Raw genomic sequence first — 13,438 nt, forward strand, 5'->3', positions numbered from 1 at the left:
TTAGTGAGGTTGGACTTGCAGTTTCTCTGTGCCCAACACCAAATGAGGTGAATCCCACCTCTCTGAGTAACTCTCTCAGGCTCAACAGCCATGTGTCTGCAGGTACAGTCATGTACCTGACAGCAAACTGGGGGGAATTCTGGAGATCTGATGCTGGTCCCATCTGTCCACTTCCCTCTGCTGTACCTCATTTTCCCTGCCTGACACCTGGATGTTTGCAATAAAAAATTTCTGTGGAACTGGAACACAAAGGAAGCAATTTGGAGTCAAAGACTTGGGAAAGCGTTTTGGAATCCTAAACTGATTTTAATCGGGAAAGGTGTCCTTTTTCCTCTGTGGCACATGGCTGTTGCACGGCTTGTTTGTGGCCCCAAAAGTACCCCAGAGATTAAACAGGGTTGGTCCCAATTAATTAAGTGTTTATAATCATGAGTAATAAAAATCATGCAAGTCCATATGAGGTCTAAAAAGATTAGGAAGAAATTTCTATTCATTCATTATTGTTGATAATTCATGTAAAGAGATTTATGCACTCAAAAATCTGGGAACCCACAAACTGTGTCATGGCTTTACTGAAATCTCTGGGAGTTTTTTCTGATGTCAGCAAGGTTTGTTTTCCTCACCTTTTCTGAGTCAAAGGCCTTCATCTAACTGGTAATTAAATATTACACCGAGTTCTTAATCTCAAATTAAATGCTCCTGTAATATTGGTCTGTCTTACATTTAAAAAATAAAGGGCAGCAATGTTTTGCTGTGGTATTTTTAACACCTGTGTTGTACTTGGTGTAAAAATCTTTGTATAATGGAAATTCAGACTCTACTCCTGATCCTGGAGACTTGTAAACAATATCATTTCCTGGGTCACTGCATGACTCATCTTTCTCTAAAATTTACATTACATTGTTTTATCAGCTACTGAGGTTACTGAAGTAATGGCTGAGTAGGCAAAATTCCCTGCCATGAATTTTTCTAGAAATTCAAAGAAAAGTCTTTATCTGGCTTTAAAACAAAAAAATAACTACCCCTAAAAGCCACTCATCCCTTCACAGCAGCAGATAATGATTTTTGTACAAGCAAAATTACTTAGAGCAGCATGTATAATATCAGAATTATGAAGTTTTTAAGCAAAAATAAATTTGAGCCTTTTCTAGATTACTCTGTCTCTAAAGCCATCACCCCAACAGATCACTGTGAGGAGCAATGCCATGGGATAGATTTCCATCCTAAACCCTTTTGTAGATATCATTACATCATGTAATGACACAGATTTATTAAACAGCTGACAGGGGAAAAAACACAGGGGCAGGAAAACTGAGGTGGGTGAGTGTGGGATGTGAAAAATCAGCAACGTCAGGTGTTGGGGGACGTTGCAAGAGAGGTATTTTCTGAAGTAGTATCATGCAGGGGAGCACCTCTGTCACAGGGAAGGATGGAGACCTTGTAAGCATGGACAGCAACTCTGACTCAGCTTCTCCAACATAAAAAAAAGCCTGGAGAGTGACAGCAAAGCTCCAGGGAGACCTGCAGCCTCTGAGGAGTTTGTGTAGTGCTGCTCTGCACTCTGGAGTCTGTACCTGGCCAGCAACCTCTCACCAGGGTCTGCTTTCAAGGAGACTTTGTGTTTCTTTTAAATCTTGGGGCTGTTCCCACCTTGATTTTAGTGCTTCTCATCATCTGAGATCCTTCCTTAGTCTTTTGATGCTTTCAGAAGCAAAAACATGAGAGAAAAGCTTATTTTCTTTTCCTGCCCTATATACTTGTAAGGACTGGTTGTGTATCAGAAATTTGGTTACTTCCCTCCCCTTTTCTATCCTTAGAGACACTTCCACTTAGAAATAAATTATCTTTGTGAATCTGGTACGCGAACAAATTGATTCCAACCAGCTGTTTCCCAAACATGGCCATAACTCCCTTTGAGCATCCCTGAGTGTGCCTGCCCCAAGAGGGATGAGAGTGTGCAACAGCCCCAAATCCAGGACACAGCATAGGAGAGGGCACCAGGGTACCCTGCAATTCACTTCTGCTCATCATTTCTATCATCAAGCACAGAAATACATCCATGTGTCCTGACCTCTGTGTCCTGACAGGCTCTTCTCAAAGGTGCACCAGGGCATGACACAAGTTGGAACACAGGAAATTGCAGTTAGATATCAGCACACATGTTTTTCACCATCAGTGTGGTCAAACTCTGGGACAGAGACCCCAAAACACCGAGGCAAGTCCACCCTCAGAGAGATTCAAACTCAACTAAACATGATGCTGAGCAACCTGACCTAAGCTGCTCCTCCTTTGAGCCAGGAGATGCACAAGAGCCCTCCAGATCCTTCTGGACTAACCAAAATCTCTCTGTGGCCTACAACTTAAAACTTGTTTCTAAGCAGCCAGGTCAGGTTCTGGTGAGCTGCTGTTTGGTTCTGAAAGCATTGGCTGCTTGGCCAGGCAGCTCCCCGGGGCAGGGACCACATCCCTGTGTGTGTATGAGCAGCTCCTCTGCTCAGGCAGGTCCTCAAGGCCTTGCCTTGATACCAATAATAACGAAAAAGTGAAAGGAAAGAACACTATTTACCACCTTTATCACCTCTCACTCATGTGACTTGGTTTTTTTTACAGCAAACTCTAGTTTTTCAGGATTTCAGGGCTGTAGAAACAAGTCCAAGACCTTCTCCAACATGCGCTTCCATGAGATTCCAGCCTTCGGCGCTGTGCAATGGCACACACGGGAGTGCCTGCAAATGACAGGCACTGGAAAATCTGAGCCACCCGAAAATATCCCTCCAAAACATCCCACGCTTGTCAAGAGCACCAACAAAATGACAGGATTCTGTGCTGCAAGTGTTTTTCCAAAGAGGAATCAGACTCTTGGCTCTGAAACGCATTTGAGGAGCAACTCTGCCTCTTCAGGAGTGGAGGATGGACGGCTGTGCTGCTGCCCAGAGGGCACAATCCAGACTTCTCTTATGAGATGACATGCTTCTTTATATCCCCATATGGATTAGGCTGCTATGGAATGTAAGGAAGTGTGTGGTTTCAGGGAGACATCGCCATCCTCTTCTTCCAGCAACTGCAAGGAGTCCAAAGCTCTTCTGTAACTGCATTTTATTTGATTTTGACTTTGTCAGATATAGTCAGGCAGCTTATGCTCACCTTACAGTGCTCCAATCACCCACAAAGAGCACACAGGAATCTGAATATCTACAAAGGTTTGAACTCCTGACTCCGTGCAAATTTGATAACAAAGATATATTCTGCACATCTTTCTCTGGAAAAAATCACCCAGTAGACTATAAGGCTCTCCACCTAATCAAAATAATACTCAAATTGTGCTGAAAGTGTTTTTCAAGGGCTTCTGGAGATCACTATGTCCCAGACAATATCAATAATTTACAGAATCATGGAATGGTTTGGGTTGGAAGGAACATTACATATCATCTCGTTCCAACCCCCCTGCCATGAGCAGGGACACCTTCCACTATCCCACGTTGCTCCAAGCCCCATCCAACCTGACCTTGAACACTTCCAGGGATGGGGCAGCCAAAGCTTCTCTGGGCAACGTGTGCCAGGGCCTCTCCACCCTCACAGGGAAGAATTTCTTCCTAGTATCTAATCTAAATCTACCTAATTTCTTATTGTCATCTGTTCTCAGCTGGTGGAAAATGCTTCAGATTAAGTGAAATGGAGAAAGAATAAAACAGCACTGGGTAGGAAAGACTTGTGAGGAGAAAAACTGAACTCAAACGTCACATTAGTTAGAAATTCTCATCCTTTATTCCCAGTAATTCATAACAAAATCTTCTTTAATGGGATTAAAACAAATACTACAGATATAAGAATTTCTTTAATGGATTAATTCATTACCGTGTCTCAGTAGAGGAACAGACAGAGCAGGCTGCAGGAAATTACCTCCTAATTAATATGACACTGTGGAGCTAAGCAGACACACAGCCTTGTCAAAAATGATGGTTTTTTTTCCTAAATGTGTATTATCCTAACTCAGTGTAGTCTTGCCATGTCACAAATGCCCCTTCCTCCCCTGAACACTGCTTAATTCTTTCCTCTAATATCACTGTGCAGCAATGAGCTCAGTATATTTTTTTTTCAAACAGTGGAACAGTTGCCTTTAGCCCATCTAAATCCAGCCTGGAAATTCCATGGGCAGCCTGGAAATCCCATGGACAGCTCCAAGTACCCTGAAGTTCCTGTTCCACGGAGCTGAAGAACTAAAACCATTTCTCATACATTACCTTCTTCCACTATAGGCCAAATATTCAAAACTGTAGGCAGTTTTCAATCAGTCATAATTTATTTTAAGAAAGACTTTAGGAATTTTTTGAGGGAACTATTGTTACCATTATGGCCTAAGTTTGAAAGGTTTTCAGACCTTGATTTCCCATGTGAAATTGTAGGAATTCCACCCCAAAATACCCTCAACAAGCCTAATCTGGTTAGAAGATTAAAAACATGTTTATGCTGCAGTGATTAATGTTTATAATTTAATTTTAACCTAGCTATGAGAGGTTCTGCCAGCAGACAGACCTTATAATTCAGCAAATTCACACCCATTTATTATCCAGCCTCCAGGTAAGTTGTGTAGGTCAGGCTGGACATGCTTGGCTTTAGGAAGTGCTGTAGGCAGACACGTTTATCACTGTAGTCATTATTCCTTGGACTCATATTCCAAAGAAGACTTTGGCATCTGGGAGTCCAAGTTTCACTGTCTACATCGCTATTAGTTCACTAGTGACCTATTCACACCCAGAGAAGATGTGGCTGCCTCATCCTTGGGAGAGTCCAAGGCCAGGTTGGAAGGGGCTTGGAGCAACCTGGGATGGTGGAAGGTGTCCCTGCCCATGGGAGGGGGTTAGAATGAGATGATCTTTAATGTCCTTTCCAACCCCATACTTTCTATGATTCCATGATTCTCTCACTTTCCTAAACAAATAATCATCTCCAAAATCCCTTACTGGGAATTGTCCTTGGCCTGCCCTAATTCCCAAGCTAATCTTAGGAGCTGTTAGGGTCAGTCCTCATTGACACAGGTCAAAACTGTGCCAGCAACAGCAGAAACCACTGAGTTCCTGTGCTGTACCTCAGCACTGTGTAATGTACAGATATAGACCTTGAAACCGATGACATTTATGTTCCTCAGACACCAAGATGCTTTGCAAAATTTCAGTCTGATTCAAAACCAGGGCTTCTGCATCTGATCCAAGCCCTGTGGTATTCTAGATGTAATCCAGAAAGATGCTTGTCAAACCATGATTTCACCCTGTCCTTCTTGTACAGAACTGACTCTTAGGTTATGAAGAGAATTCAGAAGAGCAATACAGGAAAAATTATCCTTTTTTTCTTTGGGTATGCATCACAAGTAGCATGACCTTCAGGTTGATAGAGGGGATTCTCCCCCTCTACTCTGCCCTCATGAGACCCCACCTGCAGTGCTGTGTCCAATTCTAGAGCTCCCAACATAAGAAGGACCTGGACCTGCTGAAGCATTTTCAGAGGAGGCCACAAAGATGCTCTGAGGGCTGGAGCCCCTCTGCTCTGGAGACAGGCTGGGAGAGCTGGGGGTGTTCACCTGGAGAAGAGAAGGATCCAGGGAGACCTGAGAACCCCTTCCAATGCCTAAAGGGGTTCCAGGAGAGCTGGAGAGGGACTTGGGACAAGGGGGGATGGCTTCCCACTGCCAGAGGGCAGGGTTAGATCAGATATTAGGAAGAAATTCTTCCCTGTGAGGGTGGTGAGGCCCTGGCCCAGGTTGTCCAGCGAAGCTGTGGCTGCCCCATCCCTGGAAGTGTTCAAGGTCAGGTTGGACAGGGCTTGGAGCAACCTGGGATAGTGGAAGATGTCCCTGGCCTTAGCAGGGGGGTTGCAACTAAATGATCTTTAGGGATCCTTTGCAGCCCAAACTATTCTCTGATTCTAATCCTAAAAACAAGGCAAGACCAAAGGGCATCCAATGGAAAAGCAGGAGGGTGTGAATCCTGACCTGTGTTCCCTCCCTGACTTTGCTGATCAACCCATTGCCCATGTCTCAGACACAACACTTCCTTCTGCACCTGGTCTTCTCTTCGTCTCTACGGTATTGAAAACCTGCTGTAGTCTGTGGAAATGCAGACTTTATTTAGCTGCCAAAAGAAAGGTTCCTACTACCTTTGGAGACAACCTAACAATGACTAAGAACACTGGCTTCTAGATTTCCGTCAGGTCTGTGCTATGCCACACCTGCATGTCACACGTGGGTGTCTCCGACAGCCCGTGGCTCCTCAGGTGGTGCCAGACGCTTATGTGTTGGCAAATGAAGCCAAATCTTCTGGCTGGACAGCTGAACCTGTCGTTAGTCTTGAGAGACTGCATGAGCTTGGGGTTTAACCCTGGAGTGGAATCCCACCCTTTATTTACTTCCAGCAGCTGTCTCCAGCCTGCACCCGCCTGTTCCACCAGAGCCTGGGATCAGCATTAACTCTTGCTGCACGGCTTGGGCCAGGATTAAGTTACAGGCACACACACACTCGCAAGGACACAGGAGAAGAAATAACACAGACACGGAGCTAAGGTTTAGGAAAGCTTACAGCCTGTCTGGGGGGTCAAGGCCAATGTTTTAACCCTGCTTTTCCCTCCAACTTGTGGTTTGGTATCTGCACCCAGACTGAAGGTATGAAAAATTCTAATTCTTCTTAAATTCCATAAAGTTTGCAACGTTCTAGTGCTGGTGGGAGAGAGTATGAAGTGAATGTTGTAACTGGAGGCTGGCAGGAGCTGTTTCTTTGGCATCAAGGTATATGTTTCCATAGGGAATATAGAATTTATGTTGCTGATGCTTTCCTTGCTAATGAATATCCCTGATGAAGCAAAGAGAAAGCATGAAGCAAGCAGAGGAGTCCTGATGCTGCTCAAGTTAATATTCCTCCCAACACTGAGCACAGAGAGCTCAAAGTGAATAAAAAAAATAAAGAGGAAAAAACCCCTCTTAATCAAAATGTTTTTCAGAGAAAAATTTATCAAGTTGGTTGGACTTGATCTTAGAGACCTTTTCCAACCTTAAAGATCCTAAGTCCCTGAAAAAACATATGCATATAGAAAGGGGCCTGTGCACGAGGTTGGAAAAATACTGCTTTTGTCCTTTTTGGAAGCTGCCCCGTGCCCTGCTGCTCATGGTCTCTCCAGCTGTCTCCTCTCTGAGGCTCCCAGGTACAGCTGGAGGGCTCAAGGAGGCTCTGAAAAGTGATGCCTGACTGACAACTGGCAGGTGACTTCCCTTCAATTGACAAAGGAGGTGTCTTTCCTCCCTCCTGCTTTTCCTTTATTTCATTATTTAGAAAAATAATTTTTGAAAAAGGAAAGAGGAAAAATAGGGCAAGGGAAGAATCAGAAAGGAAAGAGCTGCATAAAGATGCTCCATAGCAGAGGGGTTGGAACGAGATGATCTTTAAGGTCCCTTTCAACCCAAATCATTTTGTGATCTTCAGACACAGGCTGCTGTGGCTCAGGATGAACAAACACCAATCCTCCAAGCTTTCCTTATCACCCAAATCTAGTCTTGTGAGCTGGGACCAGATTCCAAAACAAGCCCAAAATCTATGAAACATCAAGGCAGGGACCCATAATTTGGCTCCTGATGTTTATCTCCACAACTTAATATTGTCAACTTGTGCATCAGCAAGAATTTCACCCTGTTCCAGAGAACCACCCAAGAACTGGAACATCACATGGACCCTGTGCCAATATTGACCAACGGATGAGCCAAAATGGATGTACCAGCACCCCACACCTGCAGTGCTGCCTCCAGCTCTGGGGTCCCCAGCACAGGCAGGACATGGATGTGTTGGAGTGAGTCCAGAGGAGGCCACCAAGATCATCAGAGGGATGGAGCAGCTCTGCTGTAAGGAAAGGCTGAGAGAATTGGGATTGTTCAGCCTGGAGAAGAGAAGGTTCCAGGGAGACCCGATTGTGGCCTTCCATTACCTGAAGGGAGCCAAAAAGAAAGATGGAGAGAGACTCTTTAAAAGGGTCTGGAGTGACAGGACAAGGGGGAATGGCTTTAAACTGAGAGTAGGTTTAGATTAGCTATTAAGAAGAAATTCTTGACTGAGGGTGGTGAGGCCCTGGCACAGGTTGTCCAGAGAAGCTGGGGCTGCCCCATCCTTGGAAGTGTTCAAGGCCAGGTTGGATGGGGCTTGGAGCAATCTGGGATAGTGGAAGGTATCCCTGCCCATGGCAGAGGAGTTGGAACAAGATGATATTTAAGACCCCTTCCAACCCAACTCATTCTGTGGTTCTATGATCCTATGGAAAACGGTGATGCCTCCAGAGCTGGTGTCATAAATGTTTCACCTCCCTTCTCTTCCTCTAAGCAGTGTTTGGCGCCAGTGCTCCTGTCTCATCTGTCCAATTCCTTTTGCAGGTAAGGCCCAGAGAAGCTGGGGTGTGCCGTGGTCAGGAGCTATGCTCTGCTCTGGCTGGTCAAACGGAACCAAGCCCATCTTCCTCGGAGGTTTGGTCCCCTTCAACCAGCTAAAGCAGTGTTGAAAACATCAAGCCAAGGTTTGCCTCCCTCCTCCTCAGCTCAACCGCACCAGCCCTTCCTCCTGGATGGATCTGCTACACTTCAGAACGCCTCCAGAGGTGCACCTGGAAAGGTTTGGGGTAGGGTGTTGGTTTTAGTAAGCATCACTGCAAGGATGCCAGCCCCTGCAAGGGCACAAATGTGTGGCTGCTCCAGCATTTCCTTCATCCCTGGAAGTGTTCAAGGCCAGGTTGGATGGGACTTGGAGCAACCTAGTCTAGTGGAAGATATCTCTGCCCATGGCGGGGGCTTGGAACAAGATGAGCTTTAAGGTCTCTTCCGGCCTAAACCATTCTCTGATTACCACAGGCCTAAAATATCACATACAAGGCTGTTGGCTCTGAAACATTCAGTAGGTTTCTAAGTCAAGGTGGATTTGTAGAGCCCTGACATGCAACCATCTTTATTTCCCTTCCCTACCAAACATGCATCCACACACCCTCTTTTCTTAGCATTGCCAGTCCATGTGTTTTGTAATTAAATTATTTTTTAAAAAAATCATAAAGAACAAGAGTAACATACTCTTGAAAACACGGTGTCCATGTGTCTTTTCTTACTTATTTAATGCAAAAAAGGAGCTATAAATAACTATAAACTGCATGGCAAAGGTTTGTGACCCACAGGAAACAACACATCAGTTACCCCATAGCCACTTAGCCCGCAAAACACACAGCACCTCACACATCATCATGCAAGGTATCTTCTGACTCTTTCCATTCACACCACACTGCAGCAAGTAAAGAAAAAGAGACAAATAACTTGAAAATGGCTTCACTGACAGGGCTTGACCTGTTCCCTGAGCCAGGCAGCGAATTTAGGTATTTAATTTCAGACATCCAGCTCAGCTAGTTTTTCCCCATCTTCACCCTACCAAAAAAAAAAAAAAAAGCAAAGCTCTCAATAAATAAATGAACAAATGCGTATCAACATAAGTTCATTATGTGCATCATCCATGAAGCTCTTCTTTTTCGGATAGGTGGGGAGGAGGGAGCATGGATGCAACAGAACAAGAACTGGCATCCGACTGGTCCCGAGCAGTTTGGATCTCTGCTACAGGACAGCGATGCTTTATGGAAAGCCACATCTTCCCAGTCCTGCATTTTCCCCCTGGGGATACATTGGAATATCACTTCAACTCTGCCAGGCCTCCGTGGGCAATGTCCTTTGGAAGACCCAGACACACAGGGACAACACTGCATGGGAGGGCAGCCTGGCCAGGATCATGTGTGTGACAGACAGAGCAAAGGACACCAGGTTTCAGGTCCCCATCCCACACTGTGGGGGTTTTCTGAGAGGCAGGAAGGAGTGTGAACACTGTATGGGTTTGCAGCATTACTGAACCTGGAAAGTTTAGAAAATTCAGGCCAAAAGACAAATTGATCCAAGGGTGGTGAGGCCCTGGCACAGGTTGCCCAGAGAAGCTGTGGCTGCCCCATTCCTGGAAGTGTTCAAGGCCAGGTTGGACGGGGCTTGGAGCAACCTGGGATAGTGAAGAGTTGGACTAGATCATCTCCAAAGGTTGCTTCCAAAACAAACCATGCTATGACTCCGTGATTCTGTAGTGGAAGGTGTCCCTGCTCGTGGTAGGAGGTTGGAATAAGATGAGTTTTAAGGTGCCTTCCAACTCAAACCTGACAGTGGAAAGAGTAAACCCTCCATCCTCCCCCCAAAAAAAGCCTGGGTGAACCAGCATATAAATGGAAATAGTCCCACAACTTGAAAAATAAGAGATTACATCCAGCTGTCCTGCCAAGTACCTCAGAAAAATCTTGACAAAATTATGAGTGGGGGAAAAAGTATATGTGTCTGTTTGCTCAATAACATGAGGAAAAATAAAGTCTGCAAAACAAGACAGAAATTAAAATTTAGCTTCTTGTTGTTTAGCTCCTGACAAACATCCTTTCCATTAGGGTAACTCAGCAAAGGATATCCCTCCCATACTTCTGTTCCTGTCATCCACCATTTCAGCTGTCAGTAAACCCAGAGCTTCCATCAAGAAATTTCTTATATTGCCATAAATCAGGAGTAATAAAAAATACCAACAGCTATTAAAAACAAAGGTCTCTTGAATACTCAAAGTTCATAATTTTGTTTTATGGTGATCCAGAATGAAATATCTTGCATCACTACAGATCAAAAATGGGGTTTCTTTCCCTGTTAATTTATATTATGAAAGGAAAGAAAAATGTTTCTTTTTTTGGTGAATTTATGAGTGATTTTGGTCCACCAAGAATGCTTTGGAAAGCAAGAAATAACACTGAACATTGAAATTAATATGGTTTGGCTTTCTCTGCCATGGAGTGAGAACAGCCAGATAACTCTTTGTTCTGCTGAGCTCTGCAAGACAAGAGCATCCATTGGGCTTAGTCCTGTCCAGCAGGGATGGAGGGGACTAGACAGCAGCATTTTCACATATGTCATAGTCATTCTTGTCTGTCACCACATCTGATATTGCTTCATCACTGCTAATGTGAGTTCTTACACTGATTAAGTGAAAAGACACACTCTTCCAGTGCACTTTATTAGCCAGACAATTATGAGATAACAAGGATCAATGATGACTAAATTCAGGAAATAAATCATTCTAAGAAATTATCAAGTTCCTTTCTCCTCAGAAAATACAAAATTGATCCAGTTTTCATTTACTTGAGACACTTTAAAGTCCACATCACTTTACAAGAGCCTTCAGCAGTTCTACATTGAGCAAACTCTCTTCTCACAGTAAATGAAAACATGGTGCAAACTACCTGGAGAACATTCTGCAAAAGATTTGTGGGTGTAATAAAAATTTGTTAAATAAAATACAATTTAATTGTCAAAACTGCCAGTTTTCAAGCATTGCACTCCTTCCAGCAGGTCATTTTTTCAGAGGAAATAAATATTTATGTCTATATATTTACATTGAAAAAAAAATCAAAATGGAAGACTTGATGTAATGCATCCAAAATATCCAAGTGTCTTTGAAAACAAGACACTTATGATCCAAAAGCTTTTGAGAATCACTGTGAAGGAGGACCACTGTTGGTGTTTGCTTTCCAAGGGGAGGAGAATCACCTTTCTCCCCTTTCTCCTCATAATTCTCTCCTGAGGAGAGGGACCAAGACCCACCTCTTGACTCACTACCATTTATCTGCTCTTCCACCAGACAAGTCCAGGTTCTGTCAGGCCATGAGACCATTTAATCCAGTTTAAAACCTCATTTTTTTCTCCCCTGAGGGAACAAAGGTGGCCTGCACATACACAAAGCCTCTTCCTATCCTTCCTTTGCTAGAAACAAAGAAAGAAAATAGGACAGACAAGAAATCACCCCACCACCTGATTAACATTCTACTTGGCCTGATGCAACTTTATATGGTAAAACCTTGCTTGAATCCTTTGCAAATCAACTTCAAACCAGGATGATGAGACATTTGGGTACTTTGCCTGCTTGTCTCCTTCCGTTTTTGTCATATCAGACATCAGATGTTGTGCCCCACAGAAGCCTGGGTATATCTGACACCTCCTGCATTGCTGCTGTCCCATGGGAACCACTTGAGCATCAGGGAAGGCAGCAAAGGTGAAGGCAGTGGAGATGTGTCTCTGCAGGGGTGGCATGAAGGCTTTTTGCAGGCTTTGGAAGATGTAGGTAGGAAGCAGCAAGAGGATTTCTCTCTGCAGTGGAAGTGTGGGCACATTTCATTTTAGCATTTCAATCTTGACGGCAAAAAAAATAAAAGGAGAGATGAGAGAAGTAATTTAAGCTGCTACTTTGGAAGAACTTTTAGCAATTCCTTACCTGAGTAAAGGGAAATCAGGGTTTTATTACTGTTGTACATGCCAATCCTGTATAGTTATACAGTCTTCCCACTGCTCAGCATAGAGTGGCTTACACAGATAATGTGAAGACCAACCAGAATATCAACCTCTCATCATCCATAACTTTTATTTTCTATCCTCCAAAAGCTCATTGCTCTGACCCCATTTGGCTTGTTCCCACTAATCATAGAACCATGGAATGGTTTAGGTTGGAAGGGACCATAGAGATTACCTTGTTCCAACCTCCTGCCACAGGCATGGACACCTTCCACTATCCCAGGTTGCTCCAAACCCTGTCCAACCTGGCCTTGAACACTTCCAGGGATGGGGCAGCCACAGCTTCTCTGGGTAACCTGTGCCAGGGCCTCATCACCCTCACAGGGAAAAATTTAATCCTAAACTCAATCTAAACCTACTTTGATACAAGTAATTCTCTTGAACCTTGTTTTCAAACCAGCATGCTTTTATTGCTTTGGAGATGGAGAATAGATTCCTGTATGAATTTCTAGGATCTCGAGACATGAGGGGAAAAGTACTGGAAACACTGGAGTGAAAATGCAAAGAAACACTTTTATATTTCAGGTACTTCTACCCCTAGTCTGGAATCACAAGGGAGCAGTGACTCCACTGTGACTTTATGGAGTCCCACGACAGGTCCTCAGGCACTGTCCTGCCCAAACACACCACTGCCTAAACAGACTAAACCTTCCCAAACAGCCTAAAATCCATCACCGCTTCCTAAAGTTTCTGTGGTAGAGAAAACTGACATTCCTTAATTCTCAAAGGAGCAACAGCAAAGACTAAAATCTTTTTATTGAAATTCCTCTGTGATCCACGTTAGAAAACTCTCTATGCTGCTTCAAAACCTCTTCTACTGAAGTATATTGACCCTTTACCAAAAGGTTATAATGAACATCTGTGCTAACTGTGACCACACAACTCCTGGGCTGGAAGGCTCGTGAGCTGCAGCTACAAATAAAACTCTGCTCTGGCAGAGCTACTTGAATTATCTTTTGCAAAGAAATTATCTGATGAAACAAGTAGGTTATCTGATCAAGACTTTGGAAAACAAATAATTTG

The sequence above is a fragment of the Lepidothrix coronata genome, unplaced genomic scaffold (assembly GCF_001604755.1).
Source record: "Lepidothrix coronata isolate B3197 unplaced genomic scaffold, Lepidothrix_coronata-1.0 Scaffold39, whole genome shotgun sequence".
In the NCBI taxonomy this organism is placed as follows: domain Eukaryota; kingdom Metazoa; phylum Chordata; class Aves; order Passeriformes; family Pipridae; genus Lepidothrix; species Lepidothrix coronata.